This window comes from Rattus rattus, chromosome 15 (assembly GCF_011064425.1).
Source record: "Rattus rattus isolate New Zealand chromosome 15, Rrattus_CSIRO_v1, whole genome shotgun sequence".
NCBI lineage: Eukaryota > Metazoa > Chordata > Mammalia > Rodentia > Muridae > Rattus > Rattus rattus.
Window position 1 is genome coordinate 3772523 of NC_046168.1, and position 5344 is coordinate 3777866.

General features: G+C 44.8%; 1 pseudogene; it reads right to left on the reverse strand.

The window, feature by feature from the left end:
• Nucleotides 1-1106: 1106 nt before the first annotated feature.
• Nucleotides 1107-2088, reverse strand: LOC116884903 (annotated as a pseudogene).
• Nucleotides 2089-5344: the final 3256 nt, after the last annotated feature.

Below are 5344 nucleotides of genomic sequence, written 5' to 3' on the forward strand. Positions count from 1 at the left end.
TCAAGGGTCAAGGTCAGCTCTCAGCTCTCATGCCTTCTGGGCCAGCTTATCTACACCTATGCCACCAGAGCCAGGTTCACTGTGCTGCCCAGTTGAAGTGCTGGGTTCACTCTTCCGAGTGTAGGAGCTGTGAGAGGTGGGACCAGCTCTGCACAGCCAGTCCTTGGACATCTACATGGTCCCAGGCAGCAGTCCACTCAGCCCAGGGACTTCCACATGCTCTTTAGTGGTATTAAGTCTTGGACACTGACATAGACCCCTGCTGATGCATGGCCATGGACCCAGACATGGCTCTCAGAGGCAGCATGGGCTGGGGCTTCACCATGGCCTCAGGTGACAGGGCTGACTACTCACAACAGGCTGTTCCTCTTCACCCTCCCGTCTCTAGTTCCATCTCTCTTCATGAAGTTCAGACTGTCCCACTTCTCTTTCTCTCCCATCTGACCACCACATATTTGCACATGGTAGTGGCTCCTGTGCAGGTTGGCCACGTGGCTGATGTTCTCCACTCTCCTTCACTGGGTAGCATGGTGGTGTGCTGGTCTCTTGGTGTCTTACTCCACTGACACTGGGTGGCATGGTGACAGGCAGGTCTACTCAGACTGCTGCTTGACCTGGCTGAGTTCATGTTTTTAACTTGAACTACAGAAGTACATACACACCTGTCTACTACTTTAGTTTGGTGTCTTCATACAAAACCTGTTTATCCAAGGGGAAAAATGTACCTGGTAGTTTCTCCTTTAAAAGGTATGACATGATTCCAAAACTTTTAATAACTAGAATTAGAAAAGAATAATTTTAGTTAGAAATCGGGTGTACAGAGACTTAAAATGGAAAGAAGATGGCTACAGGGAAGAAAGGTCAAGCTAGAGACCCAGACGTTGAGTGATTTTGGACAAACACAGGGGTCATCTGTAGCTTCTGCCACTCTGGTGAGTGAGTGGGGACTACAGAACCTCTAGGATGCCATTTCCCATATGAAGGACTTCAGTGCACACAGTGGGTGATCCTCCTGAGTGGAGGTAAAGATAGCTTCTCTTCATTTAATTTACAAACTACTACTTGGTCAAATAAGTAAAGGCACATAAAAGTACATCTGGTAGAAATCAGCCATGAACGTTGGCAAGATGTGCTTGGATCTCACTCACAGCAGCTAGAGTGGGCAAGAGAACGCAGGTCAGCAACTCAGGTACTCTCCTGCATCCGTTCTGGAGTGGCCCCATGTTTGCGGTACTGGCAGCCTTTGCCGTGGGACTCAGGGCTTCTCCAAAATCCAGCAGGCTTGGTTCCCCTACCTTAGCACTTAAGTTTTCAACCTTTTCTTCAAAAGACTTGAAAGTTGGGGAGTGCGGTGATTTGAATAGGAATGGCCCCCATAGACTCATGAGTTTGAATGTTTGGCCCATAAGAAGTGACACTATTAGGAGGCGTGGCTTTTTGGAGGAAATGTGTCACTGTGGAGGCAGACTTTGAGGTCTATGATCAAACGACACCTAGTGTTGTGACTTACAGTGTCCTTTCGCTGCCTTCAGATCCAGATGTAGAACCCTCAGCTCCTTCTCCAGCACCACGTCTGCCTGTGTCTGCCATGTTTTTGACATGATAATAATGGACTAAACCTCTGAACTGTAAACCAGCCCCAATTAAATAAGAGCTACTATGATCATGGTGTCTCCTCACAGCAACACAAGCCAGATTAAGACAGGGGTTTTTTCTTTTTACATCTTCCAGCTTTTTTGGTGACTACTGAGCCAACCAATGAAAATGCACCTGAAGCCTTTTTATAAGGTTTCAGGTGTCTTCTTGTATGCAGAGGTTGCTGTCACGTCTTGCCATCCCTTGGTGTGATCTGCTCGAAGTGCTAACGTGAGCTGATTCCAGTTGCCAAATGACCTCTGCTAGATGCTTTTCTTTTGCTGACAACATTTGAGACAGAGTCTGTAATTTTCCCTCCACCTTAGCAAGTTCCCATCTCAACTGTCATGCTCCTGTTCTGGTAGAGTCTTTGGGGGCGCTGAGCATGGCCCCAGTGCCCTCTCCTTCCCCCGCCACTGACTTTGTCTTCATGATTCTCTTGCCTCAGTCCATGTCTTGAACCATAAGCACTCTGTGTTAAGCTTAAGCTTAATGCTGAATTTCTACTAATTACACTGAGCTTTGTCAATAGCGAATGAGTTCATTGTGGGGTAGAAATGTGAAGGTTTTTCTAAGCCTCCTAAGGACTTAGACTGTTCATTTACAAACTCTGGATGTGAGGATGGACCAAGTAATACAACAGTTTAGGATTAGCAGAGCCAACTCAGAGTGAACATAAAGACACTCTTCATTTCTTTGGTGATATCGCTGTGACTCTAGGAACACAGCTTCCTAGGTATTATCCTGCTCCTGATTAAAAATATTCCTTATTTTATTTCATATGCATGGGTGTTTTGCCTGCATGTATGACTGTTTACCACATGCAAGCTTGTTACCTTGGGGCCAGCAGAAGAAATCAGGTACTTTGGAACTGGAGTTATGAGTGGTTCTGAGTTGTCATGTGGGTTCTGGGAATCAAACCCAGGTCCTCTAGAAGAGCAGCTGGTGTTCTTAACCACTGAGCCACCTCTCCAGCTTCCCTCTGTAATCTTTATCTCTAAGCCACTGTTTGTATGATATGCACCTGCGGTGAGGATTCTTCCTTAAAAAAACAAAAAAACAACAAACCCACCAAGCCCAGCAGGCGGATGTGAAGAGTCGTTTGCCATGCCAGTCTCCATGTTCTGTGTGGTTACACTGGGCTGCTCTTTGTAGTCTCCCACTGCCTTTTTGAAGCACAATGTGCAGGTCTATGTGCTTCTTCATCATGGTACGTTCACCGTCTCTCTCTCCCACTGCCCTGGGAAGTCCCTGAGGTCCTTGCAATGTTAGGCACAAGAGGACCTCAGCTCTGTCTATCTTTTCTGTGGGACTTGCAGCAAGTTGCTAAAATAGAAGAACTTCTTAGGCAAGCAGAGCAACACACTCCTGGTGGGGTAGAGTCAGAGCAGGACAGGGACTCTCTGCCTTCCATTTGGGTCTAGAACAGGGAACGTACTCTTCCCACGCTGACTCTGGTTTCCAAGATAGTCCATGAGTTAGACTTGATAGCTCTAGATGTCGTTCCTCACGTGCTTTGGGTCTGTGCGTTAGGTGTCTTGTGCCAATGTCTCTTCTCATTCTTTTATCACGAATTCACCTAAAACAAGTGTATTTTTGTCATCTGCCATTTCACTCCTTATGGCTACAGTGGAAGCTGCTAAAATAATACTAATTATAGGAATAATAATAGATGTCATTTGTTTGCCATCTGCTACATTCTAAGTCGCTAAGAGCTTTAAGCACATTGGCTTATTTATTCTCCACAACAATCACTTTGCCATAGATTCTCATTTTGGGCAGAATTGCCCTTGGGGACACTTTTCATGCATTTGTTACTTGTGTGAGGGGACTCTATCTTCAGGAACATCCAACTTTGTTTTTCTCTGTCCCCAGTAGATGTGTCGGCCAAATAGAATCTTGGGCTGAATTCTTTGGGCATCAGTCAGAAGAGAAGGAAGATACAAGGGATAGAAAAATCTACCATGCAGCTCATAGCAGCATCTGCACAGATGCCTTACCACTGCCAAGACTGAAAGAACCTGCAACTGCTGTTGGAGTTCTATGTGTGCACATCTTTTGTAGATTCTAATGAAGTCTTCTTTTACTTGAATTCTGTTGCTTATAGCCGTACCCCATCATAGCAAGAATTTACCCCTCAGATGCTGGGTATCTTTAGATGTGTTAACACATCTAATTGTGTTTTTCCTTTTTCTTTTTCTCTTTCTTTCATTCACTCTTTCATTTACTCTTTCATTCACTCTTTCATTCACTCATTCATTCACTCTTTCTTCTTTTCTTTCTTAGATTTACTTATTTATTTTATGTATATGAATACACTGTCTCTGTTTTCAACACAGCAGAAAAGGGCACCAGATCCCATTACAGATGGTTGTGAGCCACAGTGTAGTTGCTGGGAATTGAACTCATGACCTCTGCAAAAGTAGCCAGTATTCATAACTGCTGAGCCATCTCCGTCTATCCCCCCTTTTTAAAAAGAATTATTTATTTATTTTGTATATATGAGTACATTGTCACTATCTTCAGACACACCAGAAGAGGGCATCAGATCCCATTACAGATGGTTGTGAGCCACCATGTGGTTGCTGGGATTTGAACTCAGGACCTCTGGAAGAGCAGTCAGCTCTTAACCGCTGAGCCATTTCTCCAGCCCCCACCCCCCTTTTAAAGGCAGGGTTTTGCTCTGTATCCTAGGTTGACTTCAAACTCCTGGTAATCCTCCAATCAGTTTTCTAAGTGTTGGAATTATAGGTATGTGCTACCACACCTGGCTGGGGGTTGCTTCTGAAAGCTTTAAGAGATGTGGTCTAGCTGGAGGGAGCAGCCATTACGGTGAAAGCCCACGGGTCTGTATCATTTCCTGACCCCATCATGTATCAATTTTCCTGCTTCCTGACAACTATGATACGAGCTGCTTTTCTTTACCACAGCCTCGCAAACACTATGCACTGTAGCCTGAGACTGAGAGAAAAGCGTAAGTTCCTCCCTTAAATTGTCAGGTGCTTACCATAGCAACAGTAAAGTGACTAATAGTTTGCCACTGTCCCTATTCTATGGGAGAACAGATTGAAACTCAGAAAAAATAACTTTATCAGGGTTGCTTATGAACATGTGGCAGGGCTGGGGCTCAACCTCATGGATGGAAAGGATAAGGATCCATTCTTCCCACTGGCCTCTGCCGAGAAAAGGGATTCTAACTCTGTTTGCAGTTCTACCAGATGTGGGAAGAATGATCACACGGCTTGTTCTGCAGAAAAGACCCATGACTAGGTTTCTTCTCCATTTAGCAGAACTGCCTTCGCTTTCTTGACTTGTGATTATTACAATCCCTGTTGTTTAATCCTTTTCAGCCATCTTAACGTACCAAAGTACCTCAAACTCGAGAGCCATTTTTAATTAAACACCATTTTTTGTTTGTTTCTTGAAATCTATAGCTCCAACCAAACCAAACCAAACCAAAACCAAAACCCAAAACCAGCCAGCTGGATACGACTATTGTTAGCTGAAGTCCCAAGACAGAAAGTAGTCACTAAAATGGTGACAAGCCGGAGATGAATTTCATGCATTTATATGCAGAAGATAACACATCTGCTAATAGGCTATAGCCTGGAGACTTGAGGCGTGGCTGCGGCAAACTGGTTAAAATGTCAGTTCATAAATGGCAGCAGGTGAAGGATGGGCAACAATGACTGTTGCCTCCTGGAGGTCC